General features: G+C 55.6%; 1 protein-coding gene across 1 annotated transcript in view; it reads left to right on the top strand.

Annotated features, from left to right (window-relative positions):
- Window positions 1-24,845, top strand: part of RAB11FIP4 (RAB11 family interacting protein 4) — a 70,774-nt gene that overhangs the window by 5,512 nt on the left and 40,417 nt on the right. The gene's annotated exons all lie outside the window — the stretch shown is intronic.

The following is a 24,845-nucleotide window of genomic DNA, read 5'->3' as shown; positions in this document are numbered from 1 at the left end:
AACAAACGGAGAGGGCCAAACCACCTGGTCCGCCTGTGTAACCGCCGTCTCAGCAAATGGTGTCACCATCCAGCCAGCCCCCAAGCAGAAAGTCATCCTTGACCCCCACAGCCAGCCTGAATCCTCTGGGACCCACCCCTTCCTCTCGCTCCCACTGCCAGCTACTGGCTGGCTGTCTTCGTCACCCCGCCTTTCTCTCTCCAGACCCACATTCCCCAGTTGCCTCAGGATCTTCCTAAGGAGCTGCTCCCGGGAAGTCACCACCCCTTCTGTAGCCCCTCATCACCGATGGGATAAAATCCATCTTCAGCTCCTACCCATTTCTCACAGCACATCGCACACCCTGGAATTGGTAGCACCCATCTGCTTCTCGTTTTTTAAAAAAGCTACCTTCTCTCTTGCCTCTGAGACTTTGAACAAGTTGTCTTTCTCCTGGATTGTCCTCCACCCACTGTCTCTGGGCAAACTTCTGCTCACCATTTAAATCTTACACAGGTACCTCTTCCTCCAGGAAGCCTGCCTTGGTTTCCTCTGTCCCAACCTGCCCTCCAGCCTGGAGGAGGACCTGTGCTGAGTTTCCGGGGGGCCCTGTGCCCTTTATCAGTGCCTTACCTCACCCTCCAGAATGGCTCTCCTTTTCACGGGGCCCCAGAGGCATCCTCTGGGGTGAGTGGTTTGGCATTTCAGGGCCCTGGCCTGAGGCGTCCGTCCCTGTGGAGCCTGGCTGCCGGGGTGCACAGGCTCAGGGAGGGAGCATTCCTGGGGTCCAGTGAGCCATGGATTTGCTCTTCCAGAGGGAGGCCCCACAACGCCCACAGGGGCTCAGGTCACAGGGCCAGGGCGCTCCCTGTGTCAGAACCTGAACGGGAATCTCAGTAGCGGGTTCCTCATCTGAGAGCCAGGCTCCCGCTGCAGGAGGGGCAGGAGTGCAGAGCAGGTCACACTGACGTAACAGAGACCTAGCAAATTAACTTTCCTCCAACTTTTTATTTAAATCCACTTTCCGGAAAGTTGTAGGAGAAGTACAGTGAATACCCATATATCCGGCACCCTAGATCCACCCATTGTTAGCGTGTTGTTACTTTCTTTCTCTGCCATGACCTCCTGGTTCATAGGTCAACACTCAACCATTGAGCCACGCCAGTTGGGCATGACTCTTTATTCTTAAATACTTGTCCCATTCCTAAGGGCAAGAATACCCTCCTGATACCGTTATAATAATCTGGACAAAACCACAATATGGTTATCATTTGAGGAAAATTTAACATTGACTCAATATATTATCTATAATAATAAAAGTGTAATATGCAAATTGATCCAACTGCGAAACAGCAGAACGACCGTCCGGACGACCACACTATGACATGCACTGACACCAGGCCAGCTAAGGCGGGTGCGATGCGATTGGTTGGGGGGCCCCGCCATCCCCCCTTGATCCCCCCACAGAGGGAGGCCCAGGCCACCGGCCAGTGGTTCGATCGATAGTGGGGCTCCATGATTGATCACCCCAAAGAGGGAGGCCCAGGCCACCAACCAGTGGGCTGCAGCAGGTGGGCGGGGCGATTGATCACAGGACTCCCGGACTGTGAGAGGGCACAGGCCAGGCTGAGGGACCCCTCCCCCCTGTGCGAGTGCATGAATTTTGTGCACCAAGCCTTTAGTCTAATATAAGCTCCATATGCAAGTTTTCCAATATTTTTATAGCTTTTTTTTAAGTCTCGGATCCAATCCAGGGTCACATACTACATACGTTTAGTTGTCATGTCTCAGCCCCCCCTTTTTTTTCACCCTTAATGGCATTGACATTTTTTATTAATTCAAGCCAGTTGCTTCAGAGAATGCCCTCAGTTTGGATTTGTTCGTATCGATTGCCTCAGAGGCCCCAGCGGCAAAGCAGCCAGCAAACAGGGTGTGAAGGAGCCCGGGGGTCACCACGGGCAGAAGGGCTTGTCTCTGTGGGGCAGAGTGTCCACTGCTTGGCACCTGACCCCAGAAGGGGGAGGAGGCAGCAGGCCTTGGTCCTCGCTGCCTCTGAGAACGTGCTGTGGGCCGTGTAAGTGTCTGGTCAACCCTGGCACCTGGGTAGCAGCATGAGGAGACGTGAGTCCTTGCTCCGTAACTGTGGCCACATCATCCTCTCAAATCTTTGCACAGCTGCCCTCCCATCCTTCAAGTTTCAGCTCAAATGTCTCCTCCTCAGAGAAGCCCTCCCTGACCACCCATCTCAGGCACCCCTCCATTCCCCATCCCCGTCTCTGTCATAACACCCCGCGCATTTCCTTCAGAGCATGCGCAGTCTCAGTCGTCTGGGTGTGTCTCGTCTGCCCCCCACAGCCCCCACTGGACTGTAGCTCCGTGGGTCAGGGACTTGGCCTGCCTCTGTCACAGCTGTGCCCTCCACTCCCAGCACAGGACCTGGCACGGAGACACTGTGGGTACATATTTGCTGCACAGCAGATGGGTGAATCTCAGATGTGGAGGCCTGCTCTGCAGGGAGGGATGGGCAGCTGGGGGTCTCCCCCAAAGGCTATAACACCACACGCTGGGCCTTGGAAAGGAGCTGGAAGGGAGGTGACCGGTGGCTCTGACCACCAGCTCCTGTGCGTCTGAATCCCTCGGGGGCTGACCCTAATGCAGACGCTGACTCAGCAGGTCTAGGGTCAGGGCGTCTCCTGCAGGCTCCCCGGTGGTGACCCTGCTGGTCGGGGCCCACACAGCAGAGCTCTGAGTGACTGTGGGTCCTGCCCCAGCGCTCCCCACAAATGCCACGGGAAGAGCTAGAGGGTCCCTCCCTCCGTGGCCTCCTTCCCCTCCTCCCGTCCTCCCCTCGCCCGCAAATGTTGTTTCTAGCGGTGACTGTCACCTCCCCATGTGCGAGTCTCCATGTGTGAGGCCTGCTGGGTTTCTGTCTCCACATTTCGGCTGCGGTGACAGACAGCACAGATTCTCTGCCGGAAGCTGCGCTCAGCCGCTTGCTCAGTCTCTGCTGCTTTCCCTCCGCGCTCCTCTCCTCTCGTTAAGGCCGACTCCTTGGGGACGCTGTGTCTGCAGCCTCAGGCCCAGCTGCCCCCCAGTGCAGGACGGGGCAGCTGACCGGCTGGAACTGGTGCTGCCATCCAAACCTGGAGGCTGAGGGCTTTCCAAGCGTTGGATTAGGGAGGAGGCACGTATAGCGTGCCTGACCGGCCCTCAAGGCAAAGGTTCATTTAAACATGGGGAGAGCATGAGCTTTGGGGCCTGTGGGTCCAGGGTTTGAATTCTGACCCTGTCGGTGTGGCCACCTTTTGCCAATTACCTAGCCTCTCTGAGCCTCTCTTTCTCCCCCTGCTAAATGGAGTTGTAACTGGTGTCTTCTCGGGGTGATTGCAGAAGAGAGGAGGCCTGGAAAGCATCCCGTGCGGTGCCTGGAGAATGCTGGAATCTCTCAGGTCACAATGCATCGGGGGTGGACATACCACGTAGATGGAGCGAATACCTTTTGCCCCAGAGTTGCATTCCACACCTGCATCCTGTGACCCACCTGCTGCTCTTGCACAACCAGGAAATCCAGCCCCTGCACATTCCCAGGAATTGGGACCACGCCCCTCCCTGCTCCGTGTCAGACTATTCTCCGGGCGGGCAGGGCTGAGGGCTGCCTGGCAGGGCTGAGGGTGTGGCCTACCTGCTGCCCCTCAGGGAGAATGCTCAAGGGCTTTGTCAGAGGTGAGCAGCGGCTCCCACCCTGACATGGCTGCATTCCTGACCATACCAACGGCCGAGTAACAGATTCTGGAGACAGCGCTCCCGGTGGGCGTCCCAGGCCAGTTGTCCGTCCTCCCCAGGCCTCGGTGATGACCAGCAAGGGCAGGAGCCCCTGCCTCAGTGCCTTGCTGCCCCGCTGTGTACTTGCTCTCTGTCTCCAGCTGGACAGAGAGGGGGCTCTGTTAACCCCAGGGGCTGGGAAGCTGAGCGTCTCCCCATCTCTGAGGCTGTGACTTTACATCGAGAACCCATTTCAGAACAGCCTCCTTTACCACACCTGGCCTGGTGGTCTTCCGGTGCGGTGTGCGGTGTGACAGAACCTTCTTGCTGTCCCCATTTTTAAAAATATATTTTTATTGATTTTTTACAGAGAGGAAGGGAGAGGGATAGAGAGTTAGAAACATCGATGAGAGAGAAACATCGATCAGCTGCCTCCTGCACACCCCCTACTGGGGATGTGCCCGCAACCAAGGTACATGCCCTTGACTGGAATTGAACCTGGGACCCTTCAGTCCGCAGGCCGACGCTCTAGCCACTGAGCCAAACCAGTTAGGGCCCCACGGGGATTTTTAGTCCAGGTTAAAAGGCCCTCTGCGACTTGTGGGAGGCCCAGCACCCAGGTGGAGGCACATGGGGGCTTCAGGTGCGGCAGTGAGCGCGGCCAGAGGCAGCGGCACCGGGTCCTGGAGGGACAGGCGGACACTCAGATACACGTGAGAGGGGAGAAAGTCGTCCGGGGACATGCTAACCGCATTCCTGTAGATTGTCCACCCCTGATATCGAGTTCCCCGTCACAAACACTGTTTCCTTTCACCTTCTGGCAAAACCCTCTCCCTGGACAGACGTTTCGTTTTTACTTCCTTGTCTCGGCGAAAGGCAACCCTACACAGAATGCTTCAGCTTCCTTCAAACTGTTACTGGAAATCGGATCCGATCTGCCGTCTTGTACACTTTGATCCAATACGTTCTGTTGGGGATTCTTACGCCCAAACAAGGCCCTTCCTGGTGATATGATATCCTTTTCTCATCGGATAAGAATTGGAGCAGAACTACTGGCTTCTTTTTTGTCTTGGTAATTAAGAAACTTGGTGCCAATGGTGAATCGATAATTTTCAGTTTGGTTATCTGCCTCCTTTTTGCTATGTGGTTGATTTCATTAGTTCAGCTGTGGGTGTCTTCCTTGTAAATGATTTCACAGATGTCAACAACCACAAACCCGAGCGTGGGTGGCCAGGAGGGGCTATTTGAAAGGGTTAATCCAAGGAGGGGGCTGCAGGAGGGAGGAGGCTGGGAAGGGAGGAGGGCAGGGAACGTGGGAACATTGGCAGCTTCTCCAGGGTTAGGCTACAGGGGTTTTTACAGGGAAGAACAGTCCAGGCTGGGAAGAACCGCAGGGGAAGTGGGGAGAGGCGGTGCCTGTCGGTGGAGTAGACCAGAGAAGGTTTCCCCGGAGGCCAGCCTCTGCCCAGGGCTGTGGAGAAGAGCAGAAGGCTGCTCGGGCAGGCTCACAGACCCCGGGGAAGAGGAAAAGTTTAATCCAAGTTTGGTTAATGAGCGTTTTGTTCCGGTGGATGGTAGGGGCCAGCAGTTGGAGGAAAGAGTGGGAATTCGGAGGGTGGGAAGTGTTTGTTCCTAGGTATCCCTTCGTCTACGGCACCCTCCCCGGGCAGGGACCAGCCTCACTCATCCATTGCTCTGCCCCGCCCAGTCCTGGCCTGAGTGATGGTCAGTGCCTGTTGCCTGGAGGAATGAGGCCCTTCCTGGGAGGTCCAGGGACAAGCTATTCTCCCACCCCCTCCCTGAGGGGTCCCAGCTTCTAGCTGTGAGCCCCCCCCCCTCCTTCAGGGATTCTAGCTCTTCCCAAGAGGGTCCCCGCTCCCCGCCTGCCCTGCACCCCTTCTCTGCAGGGCCCTCGCACCCCCTCTCCTCTCTCTCCTCCAGAGGGCGCCCAACGCCAGGAAGCACTGCTGGTTCCTGCTCCCACCCAGTCAGTTTTTCCGGGGCTGGGCAGGGGCAGGGTGGAGGAGAGGGAGGACAGACCCAGGGGGAACATTGGGCTGCAGCGCTGGGGGCCGGTGTGGGCGGGGCAGGGCCCCTTTGGCTGTTTGTGGCGCCTGACTGACTGCACCCTTCCTGTTGCCTGGACCCTCTCTCTCACCTTGTCTCTCTCTTTCTCTGCCTGTACCCTCTCTCTGTCTTCCTGTGTCTCCTTCTGACTCTCTCTCTCTCTCTCTCTCTTTGCCCCTGTTTCTGACTCCATCTCTGTGCCTGTCTGTCCAACTCCCCCCCCCCGCCCCTGCCCCTGCCCCCCATCTTTCTCTTGTCCCACTCCATCCCATCTCTCTCTGGCCCTCTGATACCCCCAGTCCCAGCACAAGGAGGCCTTCCAGTTGGACCTAGGTCTCAGCGGGAGCCAGACACAAGGGCTGGGGAGGGTGGGGGAGGGAGGAACAGTTGGAATGTCAGCCACGCACAGGTACTTACCTTGTCAGATCTCCAGTCACTACCCCCCTCCCATCCTGTCTACTTAGACTAACCCTGCCAGGTAGGTGCTGTTATACCCATTTCACTGATGAGGGAGCCGAGGCTCAGACAGCAGTTAAGTGGTTTGCCCAAGGCCAGGACCTGCCTCTGCACCCGCCCGCCGCCAGGTCGCTCAGATGGCCGGCTCTGCGCCCACTTTTCCTGCCGCGTCTCGGGTTCCCAGGCCTCTCCTTGTGCCCTTACCCAGCAGCCTGGGAGAAAGGACCGGGCCTCACTTGCCCCGAGGGGTGTGCGTGGCGTCAGAGACAACTTATCGGAGCATCTGCGTTGCTGGAGGACAGCCTTTCACTCAAAGGAACAAAACCAAGTGTTCCCGGAGCAGCGTGAGGCCTGGGCTGGGGCTGGAAGCACGCTTCCCAGCCTGTTCGCCAGCCTTTGGAGCCCGAGCTTGGCGGTGACCTGGCCATAGAGGGTCCTGCAGCCAGCGCCTCGTCGGGTGGAGGGGCAGGTGGCAGAGCCCCCGGGGCAGGTGGTTGAAAGGTGTTCCTCAGAAGGGGGTCCTCTGCAAGGGAGTCTGAGAAATGCACCAAGGAGCGATGAGCCCGCCTCTGGGCTGCAGGACTTCCAGGGCCTCTGCCCCGCCCGCCCCCCCCCTCCCCGCACACAGCCCCCCATCGCCTGCCTTATTTGCTCCCAGAGCCCTCCCTTTCCCCGCATGTTTGTAACAGAAATGCGGACCCCACTGGTCCTGTGGTAGCCCAGGGTGTGGTAGGAACATCTCTGAGACATCGCTGCCCCCTGTCCTCAGAGGAAGCAGCCCATGGCCCTGTGATAACAGTGGGGTTTGGTTAATAGCTGTTCCCCAGGGACCCTCTGATGCGGCTCATCCACAGCCATGTGTGTCCAGCCCCTTCCCTAGCCAGGCTCACCGAGCGCCACCGCTCCCAGGGGCATTGTTCCTGTCGTCGCCCGCAGAGCCGGCTCCTCTGGGCTTGTGCGGGTGCAGCCTGTGCAGCTGAGCGTGACGGTCCCCGTCCCAGCCCTTAGCATGTCCGACTTCTGCAACAGCCTCTCTGCTGACTTCCGGTCCGATCTGCCCCCTGTGGTATCTCCTGCAGCCGTCCTGTGGGTTAGGTGTCCAGTCCTGCCTTGCCAGCGACCAGAGCAGCCCACAGCTGCCCTCCAGCTGTGCAGGGCCCGAGTGGAGTCCTGCCTCTGAGGTGGACCGGCTGTGTGGTCTTGGGGGGTCCCTCAGCCCAGCCTGCGCCCTCTTGCAGTCCGGGACCCCTCGGGGGATGTCTGACTGCCAGCTTGTAGCTGGATGGCCTTCTGCTGCTGCATGAACTTCAGCAGCTGCCGCACATGCACAGGCTGGGCCACCACGGTCCGTCCTGTGAACACCATCGAGGGGGTGAGTCAAGCACGGAGGCAGCTCACCCTGAGTTCCCTGCGCTTCCCTGAGTCACTGAGTTGTTCAGACCGACTGCCTTGGCTGAGGGCGCATCATAGTGACCGGCCGTTCCAGTCGTTCCGCCATAACGGTCACTTAGGCTTCCATTATATAGATGTTCCCCGGTGTCTGGCATGTACTTGGTCCTGGTGAATGTTTGTTAAGTGAGTGCATGTCAGTCACTGTGACCGACAGCTTCTCTATAGCTTCCCTTGAGCTTGATTGGCTCACCCAGGATTTCCCAGCACCACCTGCCCTTCCTGCGTCTCGGCTCTGTCGGTGTCCTCTCTCCTAGAACTCCCCTCTGCTCTGTCTGCAGCACTCATTGTTTTGGGGACAGCTCAGCTGCCACCCCAGAGCCTTTCCACCCTCTCCCCCCACCGGAAGCAGCCTCCTCCTTCCACACCGACCCTCCCCCATGGCCCCACACCTCTGCCTGACTGGGGCGGGGCGGGGGGTCCATTTGTGTCCCTGTGGGGCATCTCTGTTGTCCTCTAGTGGGGTGGGGTGGAGGGTTGTCACTTTACTGCACCCTCTTGGGGTCCCCAGAGCCTGCATGGTGCCAGGTGCAGCGCGGAGCTCAGGCAGGAGGACACGGGGTGGACCGGAGCTGGTGGCGTTCACTGTGCTCTTTCCAGCCCTCGCGGTGCCCTTCACGGAGGGAGGAAACCGTGGGCAGGAGGCCAGCCCTGCCTTCCTACGCGCAGGCCCCGCTGGCCGGGTCCGACGAGTTTGTTAAAGGCCTGGCGTGGGGTCCGTGGGATCACCAGTCTGGGGGTCTGGTGGGAAGTAAGCGCAGCGGAGACGTGTGTTTGTCCCGGATCAGGGGCCCTTCCCGTGTAAGGGAGCCCTGCCTGCGCCCGGAGGCGGCGGCGTGGCTTCACAGGAGAGCGTGGACTTGGAGTCAGCCGGGCCTGGGTCTGACTCCCGGCTCCTTCCTTCCGAGTGACACTCTGGGCAGGTGGGGTCACGCCTCCGAACCTCAGTTTCCTGCCTGGTGCCCTCTCAGGCTCGCTGTGAGGACGGGGAGGGCACAGCCTGGGCCGCAGGCAGGTGTGACGGACGCTGACAGGGACAGGGCTCTGGAAGTTGGGCGCCTGTCGGGATTACTCCTTGGCTTCTATCTTCCGGCAAAAAGCCATTAATTTCTTTTTGTTTGTTAATCCGCACCTGAGGATATTTTTCCGTTGAATTTTAGAGAGAGTGGAAGGGAGGGGGAGAGACAGAGAAAAACATCGATGTAAGAAAGACACTTCGATTGGTTGCCTCCCGCATGCACCCCAACCGTGCTGGGGATCGAGCCTGCAACCAAGGTACATGCCCTTAACTGGAATCAAACCCGAGACCCTTCAGTCCGCAGGCCGACGCTCTAACCACTGAGCCAAACCAGCCAGGGCAGAACCGTTCATTTCTTGGACCTCTTCATTTTCTCTCGCTTTCCATCACTCCCAGTAGCTGGTGGCTTTTTCTCTGGGACTATTTTTTCACAGAAAAAAATGTGGAGTTTTAAAAATCACTTCATAGGAGTTATTACACACGGTCGTAAAGAACAGCACTGCTGTAAACCCTGGCTCGGTCACGTGCTGAGCCCCTGACACCCACAGCTCCCACCCATTTCTACCTGTACCCATAGCCCCTTCCCTCATGGACCCCTACCCACCCCATACAGACCCCCACTGCCCATGGACCCCCTACCCATGAATCCTCCCACCCATGGACCCTCCCTTGAGCCCCTACCCACTGCTTACATCCCCCACCCCCCTCCCCAACCTCACAGCCTCACAGCCCCACAGCCCACCTGTCTGATAAACACCTTCAGGCCATTTGCCACAGAGGACCAGGTGCACGGTTGAGGCAGGAGCCCCCTCCCCACACAGAAGCCTGAGCCTGAGCCTGGGCCTGGCCTTTGACTCAAATCACACCTCCATCCTGTTCACACCTCCATCCCCTCACCGCCCCTCAGCCAATCCCCATCCCCAAAGTACACAGCTAAGGGCCACCACAAGGTTACCCAGCCCTGCTTCCAGCCAGCGGTCAGACAAAAGTAGTGGGTGCAGGAGTCCTCAGAGCTCAGTGTGCGCCTGCCCCTCGGGATGGTCAGAGAGGGTGGGGGCCTTGGCCAGGGAGCCCTTCTTTCCCTCAGGAGCTCCTGTGGGAACCGCTGTTAGCAACACCCCAGTCCTCCCTGCTCAGAGTGGGACCGGGAGGCCACCTGGGAGCTTGTTAGAGCTGCAGCGTCCCAGGTGAACCAGGCCCGCTGAACCCAAACCTGCATTAACGAGACCCCAGCGACTCGTTCACATGCTCATTAAAGCCTGAGCCACACTCTGGGGAGTCCCTGATCTCCACCTGGTGGCTGTTGGAATCACACTGTGAACTTTAAAAATACTGAGGCCCGGGCCCCACGCCCAGATCCAGATTCAATGGGTCCGGAGATTGGCCTGGACGTGGAGCGTTTTAGAAGCTCTCGGGTGATTTTAGCTGCAGAGCGATTGGGGATCACTGCTCTGTCTCATCGCTACACCGATAAGGTGGCTGCTGGCCAGGGCGTGGACGGCGACCACAGATCAGGAGCTGCCACTTGGAAACGTGCCGGGAAGCATCTGGGCCTTGGAACTGCCCCAGGAGGCCCGGTCCCAGGTCCCACTGGCTGGTCGCAAAGCCTGACCCAGGGCTGAGATTCCCAGGCTCTTAGAGTCGCTCCCTCCACACCTTCCACTTGAAAGTCACCCTTCCTGGACCCGCCCCGGCCCTGGTCCTCAAGCCAAGGCCTCGGCTGGGTTGCGATCGGTGCTCTCCTCTGCTCTGGCTTCGCTGGCCCTGGCTCAGGACGGCAGCACACCGTCCCCGAAGCCAGAAACGATAAATCCGGCCACGCCGGGAGAGCTAACCCCTCGCAACCACTGAGCTCATCCCACTCTGCGATGAACACCAGCGGGGAGGGAGCGCTCCAGGGAGGCTAGGTCTGCGCCCCTGCCCTGCCGCTTGTCAGCTGTGCCGCCTCACCCTGACCTGCAGCCTCGCTGGGCCTCAGTGCCCTTATCTGTAAACTGGGCACAACAGCACTCCCCTGCTTCAGGGTGGTGTGTGGATGAGTGCGATGAGGAAGGTGAGGGAGCCCCAAGCCATGTCTGGCACGTGGTGGGCACTAGATCAGGGTTGCCGAGGGCACTGGGTGTCACCCACTCCCTCATGCGCTCACTCGCACACGCTGGGGTTAGGGTTAATTCCCAGCTCTGCTCACTGGGGAGGCAGAGTCTCTGGAAACCAGGTGGCCACCCAGTGTCACTGCAGTTCAACTTCCCTTTGCCCCCCAAGTCCCTAATAGGGACAGAGGCTGCTGGGGAGGCCGCCACTCTCCATCTCCAAAGCTCAGTTTTTATTATGCCAATGTCCATTTATGCTCCAAGTTCATTTTCACTTTCTGGAAAAAAATTACACTTAAAATTTCTGCATTTTGGTCTAAGAATATCTTCAATCAGCAGCTCTCCTGATCCAGTATCAACAAGGTCACTTCCTTGTGGGGGGAACAGCGTTAAAGCCTTTAAGGTATCCTTAAAGCAATAGTTTTCTAGAATTCAGAAAGCTGTTTCTTTGAGATAATCCCCTCCCCCCCTCGCACCCCTAGTCTTTCTCTTTCTCACTTAATTCTCTCTGACTGGTTCTGATGGAATTGGAAAATTTGGTCCAGCATCTGGCTGTCACTCACCATCAAAATTGGCTCTGGGGCCCAGCCAGCATGGCTCAGTGGTTGAGCATCGACCTATGAACCAGGAGGTCACGGTTTGATTCCTGGTCAGGGCACATGCCCGGGTTGTGGGCTTGATTCCCAGTGTGGGTGTGCAGGAGGCAGCCAATCAATGATTCTGTCATCATTGATGTTTCTCTCCCTCCCTCTCTGAAACTATATATATATATATATATATATATATATATATATATATATATATATGTTATTTTTATTATTTTCTTAATTGGCTCTGGGGACTGAGGAACGGAGTGAACCATTGGAGCCTGGGGAGGGCACTGCACCCCCTCCTCCCGCCCCCACCGCTCCCTCCCAGTGGCCTGGGGAAAGGCAGCTCCATGACCAGGCTTTTCTCTCCTTTCATCCCAGCTGTGATAGAATCTGCCCTGAGCGGTCAGTGCCCGGCCGGCTCTCGGGGCCCATTCTAATGAAGGTAACTGAATGCCCGGCAGCTGAAACTAGCCCTTTGCAAAACAGCAAGGGAGGGCTGTCCCCAAGGGCAGAGCCTGCCAGCTCTTGTTTGCCCCGGCCTGGTGTAGGGAAGGCAGAGGGGCCCAGGAAGAAGAAGGGGACGGAGAGCAGGTTTATTTGGGGTGAGCTGGGCTGGCTTTCAGGAGTTGGAAAGGCAAACAGTAGATTTGGGTCACAAGGGTGGGGGTGGGGAAGGAGAAAGTCAGATTAACCAGGATTCAGATGCCAAATAGCTGGGGCTCAGGGCTCTGGACTTGGGACCCTTCTTTTCCGAGCTTCTCTTTCCCCCCTTCCTTCCTCCCTCCCTCCCTCCCTCAGCGAAGAACCCACAACTACAAAGCTGCCCTTGGGTAGACACATGGCACCGCTGTCCAAGGATCCTGTCCCCAGACTTCAGAGGTCTGTGGCAGAAGAGAAAGGGCTTTGGCAGGTTACTTAAGCTTTCTGAGCCTCAGCCTCCCCATCTGTGAAATGGGGAGAGTAGGTGCATACTCTGGTGGGACCAGATGTTGTGGGACCCCAAGCTCTTACAATGCATGGAGTTCTCTTTAAGGTAAAGGATCTCAATGTTTCCTACTTTTACAAATTTTACAAAACTCATGACCAACGTGAGCACACTGGTCATGTGGCCCCTCCCAAGCACGTGAGGGTCCTAGAAGTTTACACTTCTTTAGTTTTATGGGAAATCCAGATGTGTACGCGTCTACCTGGTAGGACGCTGAAGGACTAAATGAGCCAACATTGGTAGAACTAGAACAGTGCCTGGCACGGAGTAAGGCCCCCGTGTTAACTTTTCCTCGGGTTACCTCTCGGGGTTGTCATGAGTATGAGATGTCACAATGTCGTGCATGAAGCGCCAAGCAGGGTGCTGGTGGAGGCTGTGCCCTGGATACGCCCATTCATGAGCTCGCCTAGTAGTTAGTGCTCACCAGGGGCCGGGTGCTGTGCTGGGGCCCAGTCGTCCCTCCTGGAGCTTTCGGTCTGGGCTGGGTTTCCAGGCCGTCAGCTGATCATCCAATAGGCAATGCCCAGTGCAGTGGTGACGGTATGAGAAAGCTACACGACGCCTGGGGAAATAATTTTGACTTGGGATATACGGAGAGGCCTCTCTTGAGACATTAAGAAAGGAAATAATTCTCATTATTCTAATTTCTGCTTTGCTGATAGTTTCTGCATGTCTATCGGTTAGGCAGCCTGTCATAATAGCAATTACCAGGCCCAACTAAAAGCTAAGCAACTGTTATCTCATTGGTCCTCCCGACAACACTGAGATGGGGAGCGCGGAGACGCAGGTGGGGGGAGTGGACTTACTGCGCTGACTTGTGTACTAAATGGTGGAGCTGGGATGTAACCTCCACCGACTGCCAAAAGCCCTTTCAACACGCCCCTCCCTCCCCCAGGGCTGACACAGGCAGAGATGCCCTTGCAGGCTCATGTGACTTCATGACCTCAGAGGTCACACTACCACTACAGCCCTCCCTGGGGCATCGGCGTCCAAGAGCAGGTTCCCAAACGTGGAAAGCCCTCCCAGCGTCCTTGGCACATGCCCTGTGAGTGCAGAGCACAGAGCCACGCCCAAGGGCACAGGCTCCAGCCTCCTCCTGCAGGTCTGCCCACTCGGCTCACTTATTCCTGGAAGGGCGATCGGTGCTGTGAGGCCTGGACGTACTCGCAGTGAAAGGCACAGGATGCACTCAAACCATTAAGACAAAGGTCAGAGTTCAAAATACAAATAGGGAAGCAGAGGGAGCCCAACTATCGGACCCAGGAAACCACCGTGGGGCAACAAGCCTGTCCCTGAGCTCCTAGTCAGGCCTGGCAGGAGGGGGAACGGGTGATCCAGAGCTTTCATGATCCAACAGGGGGAAGCAGGTCCATAGCAGATGGGCTGGGTGGGGTGGGAAAGGGGCTGCCACTTCTTCAGCTCCTCCTCTGTGCCACCCTCTCTGCTAGGTGCTTGAAACCTGTTCTGGGGGGTCTTTATAACAGTCTGGTGTGATAGGTACTTTCATTTCCATTTTACAGATGTGAACACTGAGGTTCAGAGAGGTAAATGAACGTATAGGATTCTTACCCTTTTCGTATTTCTTTTAGTCCTGGGTAAAAGCTGAAGCAAATGTTTGAAAACTATCTGTGAAAAAAAAGTGTGTTTGTGGGAGATGGAAGCTTTATAAAAGGATCCAAGGTTGTAATATCTGCACAATCAGTGGTTGCCAGGGTGGTAATAACAGCATGTACCTATTGAGGTCATGGGAACTGAGCCCTTTCGAGACCTTCCCCATCCAACCCCCCACCCCCATGAGAGATGCTCACGGGAGAGACACTATTATGATCCCCATTTTACAGTTAACGGGACTGAGGCTCAGCTGTTCAACAGGTTGCCCACGGCACCCAGCTCAGCGGTGGAGCCCCGCCTCCAAGTCAGGTCTTTCAGAGAGGAGAGAGGTAGCCCAGTGCTGCCCTGAGCAGGTCTTGACAGGAGCTGAGGAGCCAGGAGGTGCAGGGTGACAGTCTGGTGTTGACAGAAGCAGTTGCCCGAGCTCTCAGTGCAGGTGTGACGATGAGAGTCACCCTCTGTCACTGTCCAGCTGGCAGGCCCCTTGCCTGGTGCCTACGTTGGCAGTGAGCCCGGCTGGCTAGGCTTTTGTATCCCAAAGCAGGTAGCTGGTCTGGTGGTGAGGTGCCTTGGCTTAAGCCCTGAGATGCTGAGTCATGAAGCAGGAAAGAGTATTCACCTGAGGTCAGCTCCCTAGCCCTTGGCTGAGCACGCCACCCTGGAGCCTGGACACCCTGGAGCCTGGACACCCTGGAGCCTGGACACCCTGGGGCCAGGACACCCTGGGGCCAGGACGCGGAGGGTGGAGATATGTCCCTGTCCACCTGGGGGAGCTCAGCCTATGTGCAGCTCTGGCGGGGGCTCCGTGGGTTGGAGTGTCATTTTTGGTTTAGGGTTCAATCCCCAGTTGGGGCACATAAGGGAGGCAGCCAATCTATATTTTATACATTAATGTTCCTTTTTCTCTCTCTCTCTCTCTTCTCTTCTCTTCTCTTCTCTTCTCTTCTCTTCTCTCTCTCTCTCTCTCTCTCTCTCTCTCTCTCTCTCCTTCCTCCCTCCTTCTTCTCTCTCTAAAATCAAGAAGCATATCTTTGGGTGAGGATTAAAAAAACACTGTGCAGAGCTGTGTACGGCTCCACAGCTGATTGTGCCCCGGGGGGTTGGGGCAGCACCGGGAGCTGGCTCTAAGCTGGTCCTGCAAAGCTGAGTCATGGTGATCACCATATAAGTACCCATCTCTTCCTCCATAGTCCTCACACCCACCCCGGGAGGAGCCCCAGTGCACTGAGGAGGCTCGGCCATGCACTCACTCAGCAGTGGTGAGGAACACCACAGATCCAGCTGTCCCAGAAGACCAGGTCCTTTCAAACCTCAAAGAACTACTCTGAGGGGAGAAGGCAAACCATAAACAGGAAAGTCAGTAATGTAAACACGGACAGAGAGCAGGGCTTTGAGGGAAATAAAGCGGAGCGAGAGAGTGATGGTGGGGGCTGGGGAGGGACGGAGGCGTGTGGAGGTGGGGATGGGGCAAAAAGCCGGAAAGGGTAAGGCTCTGAGGTGGGAGTGTGTGGTTGGTTTGAGAGATGCAAGGAGGCCACGTTCCTGGTGAGTGATGGGGAGTGGGGACTGGCAGGAGGATCCAGGCAGAGGAGCCTGAGAGCACAGGGGTGGGGGGGGGGAGAGGGGGGAGAAGTTTGGGGCGTATCCTGGGGGTCGTGAGGCCAGGTGCAGGTTTTCGGTTTGTTTGGAAGAGATCCTTAGGTGGGTGTGTGTGTGAATGAGGGCGAGCAGTTAGGTGGCTGTGCCTTCACGTAGGGAAGAGATGGTCAAGGCCAGTGACAGGCCGGGGGTGGGGGGTGGGGGAGGTAGGGGCTCGGCTGGGGTAGACAGGACTTGCCCATGTTCTCACCTGGGGGCCTGGGGGAATGTTGGTGCCCTTGGCTGGGCTGGGGGTGGGGACCAGGGCAGGTAGCAGGTTTGGAGGGAAACGTTCTGCAATGGATTTGCTGCCTGAGAGGCCTGTGGAGGTTGCAGTGAAGACACCCACAGGTGGTGTGCCGCGCACAGATCGGCTGTAGGTCAGAGGCCCTGGTTCTCCCAGCTGCAGAAAGGGCCGCAGCAGCTGACACCCTCCCCGCTCCGGGTGGCTGCCTGGCCCTTTCCTGGGGCAGTCTTATCCCACGATGGGCCCATGTGGGGATACAGGGCTTTGCCCCCTGGCCTCTTTTGGGGGCAACTCTGAAGGGCCAATCTGGCTTCAGAGGCCTGTGGGATCAGCTCGGGCCTGGTGACACGCATCTCAGCGAACCCCTCTCCCGGCCCCGTCCTGCCTCCCTCAAGGGGGTGATCCCTAAGGCACGCCCCAATAATCTCCCTCCACAGGCGATTGGATGCATTAGTCTGGAGGTCAGGGGAGAGGTCCAGGCTGGGAGGCATCAGTACGTGATGGGACCCCACCCCTACCCACCGATGGGAAAGAGAGGAGAGCGGCCTGAAGCTTACAGTCTGGCGACATTTAGAGCCGAAATTTAGAGCCGAGGAAGGGCCGGGGAGCCAGCAGCAGCAACTGAGAAGTCACTCTTGGGGAGGAGGAGGGAAAGCAGGAGGGTGGTGTCCTAGGAGCCAAGCTAAGTTCAGGTAGGATGAGGACCCATGATGCTCTCTGGTTTGCTTGTTTCCACCTCCTGGGATTTCAGGAGGGATTTTTCAAAGCCAGGGCGTAACCTGGTAAGGCAGTGGTTCTCAACCTTCCTAATGCCGCAACCCTTTAATACAGTTCCTCATGTTGTGGTGACCCCCAACCATAAAATCATTTTCGTTGCTACTTCATAACTGTAATTTTGCTACTGTTATGAATCATAATGTAAATATCTGATATGCAGGATGTATTTTCATTGTTACAAATGGAACATAATTAAAGCATAGTGATTAATCACCAAAACAATATGTAATTATATATGTGTTTTCTGATGGTCTTAGGCGACCCCTGTGAAAGGGTCGTTTGACCCCCCAAAGGGGTCGCGACCCACAGGTTGAGAACCGCTGTGGTAAGGAGATGAACTAATGGAGAAGGAGAAATTGAGGATGCAGGAAGTGGCATGGTGGGTGGGGGGCTGGCGCAGGAGCAAAAGACCTGACAGGGTGGGAGGGGTAAGGTCCACCTGTGAACCATACATCGAGGCAGAAGGAAGGCCGTGCAGGCACCTGCACAGCGGGGCCTGCAGACTCGGTGGAGGGGCCAGGTCTCTCTGGTCACTTCTATTACACACAGTCATCAGCGGCTGGTGAGCTGTGGGGAAGCAGAGCTGGAGATGAAAGGCGGAGAAGGGAGAAGGATCTTAGCCTGAGGGCTCCGGGCTGACAAAAGGAAGAGGTGTGATTAAAACCCAGCCCCGGGCGAACTTGAAACCCTCGGCTCTGGGCTTCACTAGGTGGAAAAGCGCAAGGAAAGACATTTCAACAGGGAATAGCAAAGGCCTCAAGACCTCTGTGTCCAGCAAGTAATAGAAGTAACAATAGAAATATGTACTGAGCTACTGCTATGCTACGTACTCTTCATGCATTATTTCACTTCATACAACCCCAATAACCCTAAAAACACACAGTTGGTCCTCATGTTTGGCAGAATCTGTATTTGCACATTTGCCTGCTTGAATTTGTCTCCCATCCCCTAATCAATACCGGCAGCGTTTTCACGATCATTGGTGTCAATATCAGAGTATTGACAACGTGGGTCGCCCGCCGAGGTTGAACCAGATGTTACTCCTCTTCCTGCTCATACTGTAAACGTGTCTTCTTAGTTGTTTGCACTTGGGGGCTTTTTCTTGGTGATTCCGCTGTTTTAAGTGACCCCCACGTGTGGTGCTGACGTGCTGCCTGGTGTTCCTCGGGCCAGACAGCTGTGCTGGGCCTTACGGAGAACATGTGTTCGACAGACTTCGTGCAGGCCCCAGTGGGAGGGCTGCCGGCTGAGTTTAATGTTAACGAATCAACAACATCTATTAAATGAGGGGTCTTTAAACAAACCCACACAAAGCAAGGTTACATATTGATTGGTTGATGAAAATGTTGTAGCAATCAGAGGCTTGTAGGAGCTATTGTTCAGTAGTCACTGATTCAGTGTTCACAGAGCTACTGTAAATTACAAGAGGTGCCTGCCGTGGCTCAGTGGTTGATCGTCAACCTATGAACCAGGAGGTCACAGTTCGATTCCTGGTCAGGGCATATGCCTGGGTTGTGGGCTTGACCCCCAGTGTGGGGCGTGCAGAAGGCAGCCGATCGATGACTCTCTCTCATCATTGATGTTTCTGTCTCTCTGTCCTTCTCCCTTTCTCTTTGAAATCAATAAAAGTGTATTTTTTTTAAAAATAGAGTTGACTGTGTGCAAGCTATGGGAGTGCAGAGCTGGCCGGGCTGAACCTGGGCTGGCCGGGCACAGGAGCACTTCACTCCCATGAATGTGGCCTTGTGGTCTAGGGGGATGGCTGGGGCCTGGCCTGGAAGAAAGGTTTCTTTTTTAGGGCATCCTGAGAGCAGCCCTGCCTCCCCCTGCACTGGCCTCCTCTGGGCCTGGGGCCTCTCCAGGGTCTACCTGAACACAGCAGCTCCTTCAGTCCGCACAGGCTGCGGCCACAGAGCCCGGCCGGCTTGTGGTTTTCCCTAAGTGGGAGGAACACTGGCTCAGTGTTCTGGGGCCAGGCGCCTCTGGTTTCCCTGGGCCGAGCCCTGCCCTGGAAGGGGAGCCACAAAGGAGGTGTGTGTGCCTGGGATGGGAGGCCCGCTCCCGTCTCCAGATGAGCCCATCCCGTCTGCAGACTGCCGCTGTGACTGCCTGTTTATTCCTGGGCAGCCTGGCCCGTCCTGGGCGGGTCCCTCGGGGAACCACCTTCAGGATCAGGCTTTCTCCCCAAGCCCCCCTTGCTGCCTTCTCACAGGGCAGAGCCCGCAGCCCTACTTCTGTGTTTATGGGGTGGCTTGCTTGATGTGGGTTTGGGGTGTTTTTTAATTATAGTGACCCAGATCATTTAGGGCACAATTGTGGGGGGACTGTGTTTGCTTTCAAAGTGGAATTACAAGCCCTTCGGTCTATGTCCTTCTGACCTGAAATCAGATGTGCATTTGCCTTCATCGACTGCCATCCTTGTCTAAACGTGATTCTCTTCTCGGGAGCGGGATGCATTCCTGAGATTAATGACCACCACCCTGGAGTGACCCTTGTGTAGGTTGTAATTATAGTCTGAGAACGAGGATACAGGGAGACCTCACAGGACCTGAGGAGGGGGCAGCGACTGTGGTGAGTGGGTGCTCAGAGGCCTCCTGGGCCCCACCCTTTTGCAGAGCCCCTGAGGGTGGTGGGCAGGCTGCATTCCAGAGCAGCTCTGGTGGGGCCTTGGGTGACCCAGCAGAGAGCACAGCCCAACTGCCAAGCTGTGGGGTTGAAGAAGGAGCCTGGGCTTGGAGTTAGAAGAGCTGGGTACGGGACCCCACAACGCTTCCTGGCCCATTGTATATAGAAACCGCTGCTTGAGGATGTAGATGTTAGGGCAACTGAGGCAGCATTTGGACCCCAGCACCTAAGTGTAGGGGCTCACTGGTGAGTTTACATACACAGCACACACGTGTGCACACCTGCTAATGGCTGAAAGGGCTCCTGCTTACTGCATAGCCCTAGGTGTCCAGTGGTGCTGTGGGGAGAAGGCTTTACATGGTAGGTCACACCTGAGTGGGGTTTTGAAGGATGTATAGGAGTTTGCTTAGTGGATAGAGGAAGTAAAATGTTTGATATTAAAATAGTACCCCCAGTTTACTCCAAACCCTTCCCCCTTTCTGGGTCAATGCGGATCCTCTGCCGTTAACAAGCCTTGTGACTGTGGTTAAGTCATCTCTTCTCTCCAGTTTCCCAATTGTAAAATAGGATCTTTTAAAACTTTGATGTGATTTCATGTCTATATAGGCCTAGATAATAATTTCTAAAAAGTTCCCATATTTGCAAAATACTTTCCAAAAGTCTTTGACATTCTCTCTCTCTCTCTTTCTCTGACTGGGAATCAAACCCAAAACCTTTTTGGTGTACGGGATGGCGCTCCAATGAACTGAACCACCCGGTCCGGGCTGACATTTTTCCTTTTAATGCTCTTACAGAATTGGTCAGTCTTTCCATTTGAGTGATGAGGAAACTGAGGCTTGGCGAGGTGAAGTGACCTTTGCCAGTAAGTGGCAGAGTCAGACCTCAAGTCTAGGTCTTCTGACCCTGCGTTTGGGGTTCTCTCCACTGTCCCACATGACCTCTCATACCCCACAAGCCTAAAATCCCTCTGTGGGTTACACATACGTGATCCTTGATGGATCATGCACCTTGCCCAGGTCCTGGGTCACATGTTATTGCTGACAGAGAGGAGAGGAGGATGTGTGCAGAGCATGCCAGGCCCCTGCCCTGAAGAGATCTAAGGGAAAGAGGAAAGCGGGAAGGCCGGGCCCTGTGACGGGCAGGAGGCAGGACCTTGAGGATTGTCAGGAGGAAGCTGTTTTAGCCAGAAAGCAGGATAAAATCCGGGACAGCAAGGACGGGCACAGCTACCCTCTCCTGGAGCAAAAATCAGTGCCTACATCCCGGGTGAAAACAGACCTCTGGCCCCCGAAGTTTCTCTACCCTCTACCCTGGGTTGGTTTTCTTCATAGCAGGAGTCATGTATATCATTTATTCATTTATGTGTTCGCGGGATTTCCCCCACCAGAATGCTCCTCCACGAGAACCAAGACTGTATTGATCACAGCTGTATCTCCAGCTCCTTGAACAGGGTCTGGCACATAAAAGCTCTTCATTACCTGTTTGTGAATGAATGAATGAACAAATGATGCCTTCACCCTGTGATTGCTCCAACTCCCACTGCAGTCAGCAAGCCTCTAGCAAAGTAGTTCCCAAACTTTGTTGCATTGGAATCACCTTTGAAAACAGCTAACGGGTCACTCCCACCCTAGAGGTTTGGACTCAGTTGCTATGGGATATGACCCAGACACTGACACTTTTTAGTTCCCCGAATGAGTCCAGTGGTGCAGTTCGGGAACTAAAAGTCTGAGACACAGGCTGCCTGGCCTGGGAGGAGGAGGGGAGGGGAGGCGGGTGTTGGTAGGAGAGGAGAGTTGTTTATGCTCTCTTGGTTTTGCAGCACCTGACTTTACGGAGAGTCAAGGAAAGAGTTTTTCCTCCTTGCCCTCACCCAGTTCAAGTTAAAAGATTGGTCCGACTTCCTCCCGCCGCCTCCTCTTGGATGATTGAATGAGTCAGAGGAAACGTAGGTTTTCTCACCATTTTCCCTCTCATTGGGTTTGCGTGAGTAAGAAAACCCATTGTTCATGTGTGCACAGGTTGACAAAAATAGAGCGTGGTCTCTCGGAACACAGTCTGGGGCCAGAGTCAGTCAGACACTGCGAGGGAAGCCAGCCCCAGGGGAGGGCATCCTGGCCCAAGCACAGTCACCAACACCCAGGCGTTCGCCAATGGAAAGGGGCTCCCTTTTTCAGGATGTGTACCCGCGTCCCAGATCTGTGCCTGGGCTCGCCGGGGGTTGTAGAACGGGAAGGGATCTTTAGCAATGTGCCCCAGATGCCCTCCTCTTCCCAGGCCCCGTACAGGCCCCCAGCACAAGGACAAGCCCCTGGTGGAGTGGAGGGTTCTGGGATAGACACGTCCTCCCATTGCTTCTAAGTGGGAGATTGGGAACAGCTTTCCCCCAGGGTCAAATTGTGACCCCAGGTCCTGCCCATCTCCTTAGCGCCTGTTTTTCCTTTTTGGAAGCCTAGGCTTCCAGCATCAAAGGGTGACTTTGTCCTCTCGGCTGGAAAGCTGAGGCTTAAGGTTCAGGGCTGATACTTTCTGACCGAGGAGTCAGGGGTCCTCTAAAGGGAGGTGCGAAGACAGTGTTGGTGGGCAAGCCTGAGCCAGCTGCCTGGAGGGCTTTCCCACACGAAGAGCAGCGGCTGGCCATCCTGTGGCTGGGCAGCAATAAAGCCCAGTGTGTGGCAGGGTGGGGCTGACGTTGACAGTCCTGGTTGATGACTGATGTCCGTCTTGGAGAGCACTAGACAGAGAGTCATGACGCTCGGCCCTAATCCTGGCTCTGCTACTGACGGCTAATCCTCACCTCACCTCTTAGCCAGAGGCAGACCTGGCAAGGGCTGCGTGTGAGGGGAGCGGGGAGCAGTAGGGGTGAGGTGGGAACCCCATGGCTGCTGCTTACACCTTGCAGCCTCTTGCCATAGGATACTTGATAATGACTACTGTTTACTGAGCACCTGCTATATGCCAGGTCCTGTTCTAAGTATTTTATGGGTTTTGATGATTTTGATCCTCACAATAATCGTAAAATACCGGTAGACACTACTACCATCTCCAGTTTACAGATGACATCCAGCTACAAGGGGGTGAAGCCAAGATATGACCTTTGGCTCTGGCTCCAGAGCTCACACACCTAATCACAGAGCCAGACTGGGACTCATTCATGGTTTGGTCATAACTGGGAGCTGGAGCTGCTGGTTATTGAGTGCCTGCAGGACCAGAGGCCTCGTACAGTGGTTCTCAACCTTCTGGCCCTTTAAATACAGTTCCTCATGTTGTGACCCAACCATAAAATTATTTTCGTTGCTACTTCATAACTGTAATGTTGCTACTGTTATGGATCGTAATGTAAATATCTGATATGCAGGATGGTCTTAGGCGACCCCTGTGAAAGGGTCGTTCGACCGCCAAAGGGGTCGCGACCCACAGGTTGAGAACCACTGTACTAGACACTTATTTCATCATTTCACTCAAACCTCATGCCTGGAAGAGGGAAGGTTTTGTTTCCATTTCACAGGGGTGGGAACGGAGGCTCTGAAACACTAAATGACTTCCCCACGGGAAACTGCAGAACTGGAGACTTCAAACTCAGAAGTGTTCAGTGCTCACATCTTGTGACCTTCCTCTTTGTCGTGCAGCTTTTCACAACAAATACCTGGAGATGCTCCCCACCCCACTGCTTTTGGTAAAAATAAAGAGGGACCACTAACACCACCCCCTCCCTCCATAGAGCTCTTGAAAGGGTCAATCAGGCTGTCCCTGGTGGGGGCAGGGAGGGGACTTGACAAACCTGACTTTCTCCACTGACCTTCACTAGGACAGTGCCGGGACCCAGAGAAGGGATGACCACCGTAGCTACTCTTCTCCAGTTCTGGGTGATTCTGTCGTGGGGCCTGCTCTCTGGGGCCCTGAAGTCCTTAGGGGCAATAAGAGACTCAAAAAGGAAGAAGGGAAACTGAGAGAGAACCCCTGGACTTAGCCACGCCCTTAAACTTCACAGAGGCTGCTGAGCTAAGGTCTTGGGGTGGAGCTGGGAAGGCAGATAGAGCAGGCCCAGGGTGCAGAGGCCCATCCCTGTTCCACACCGTTGATGAGTGCCTACAATTAAGTGTACCCACTGTGCCAGGGTGCACAACCCACCAGGCAGACTGTGCCATGCCCATTTCGCAGATGAAGACACTGAGTCTGAGAGAGGTTCTATAACTCGTCCCAGATTCACAGCTGACGAGTAGGAATCAAATTCAGGTCTGCCTGAGTCCAAAGCCAGTGTTCTTTCTGATGCACCACAGTGCTCCTGTGTGTTGGGGACAGTGAGCGTGGACACACACACAGTCTGTGGCCTCCATACATAGATCGCTGAACTGCAAGGTGTAAGCAGCAGCCATGGGGTTCCCATCTCACCCCTACTGCTCCCCCCTCCCCTCACACGCAGGCCTTGCCAGGTCTGCCTCTGGCTAATGCTGTTCTTTTTGGGGGAGCCCCCAGCAAGTCTGGGAGCCCCAGTGGGATGCTTTATCTCAGAGACAGATTCTGGTAAACTAAGGGGCAACTGGGAATTTTTTGCACGAGAGAGACTGGGGAGAAGGGAGTTGAGAGCAAGGAGCCAGAGAGAAGAGGACAGAAAGCTGGAAAGCTGTGTGCGTGTGCGCGTGCGTGTGTGTGCACACGCGTGTGTGCGAGTGACACTGGCTGGGTGACAGGCCTTGACCGTACCGAAGTGCTACCTTGTTGGTCAGTGAAAACTCAGGAAAAGCAAAGGTGGCTTCACCCTGACCCGGGCCAGATAATTAGGAAGATAAACGTCTCCCTCAGCCCAGTTACGCAATGCAACATCAGGGGAAAGGGAAACCACATTTGCAGTATTGGCTCTTTGCATCTTTGCCTCCTTTTAATCCAGAGCATAGTGAAGAGTTAGGAGGGGGGCACGTTTTCGACGTAAATTGTATTTACCAGGATTCAACAGAAAGGGTCCTTTCCTTTTTGTGTATTAGTTCTTATTGTCTTTTTTTATTGTTATTTATTGATTTTAGAGAGGGGGGAGAACCATTGATTGCCGTTCCACTTACCCATGTATTCATTGGTTGCTTGCTGTATGTGCCCTGACCGGATGAACCTGCACCCTGGGTGTATCAGGAGGCTCTAACCAACGGAACCGCTGGCCACGGCTTCAGTTCCCGTAGCCTCTTTGTATCACTGGGCCGGTTATGAAGACAACTTTGATAAGTGGGATTCAGGATGAGAATCAAGTTAGGAGCCACCCGACTCCGGCGGCCGGTAGAGGTTGGGGGTAGGGGTTGGCAGGTCTTCGTTCGGGTTCGTCAACGTGAGCCCGGGAGCTCTGGCCAGAATCTCGCCGTGCGGTGACCACAAGCAGAGTGAACTGAATGGACAGCGGCGGCGACAGAACCCGCCAGGCCGGCGCAAGGGCCCCGGGCGATTGTGACCTGGCGGGGCAGGTTCCGGTGGGTCCGGACCAGCTCCACTCACCGAAGCGCCTCCTGGGAGCGGTGCCGCCTGGGCCCGCCTCCCGGCCGCGCGGCTATTGGTCGGCGCCGCCCCA

This window comes from Myotis lucifugus, unplaced genomic scaffold (genome assembly GCF_000147115.1).
Source record: "Myotis lucifugus unplaced genomic scaffold, Myoluc2.0 scaffold_157, whole genome shotgun sequence".
Taxonomy (NCBI): Eukaryota; Metazoa; Chordata; class Mammalia; order Chiroptera; family Vespertilionidae; genus Myotis; species Myotis lucifugus.
The sequence above is the reverse complement of the archived record's forward strand: the minus strand, read 5'-3'. Positions and strand labels throughout refer to the sequence as shown.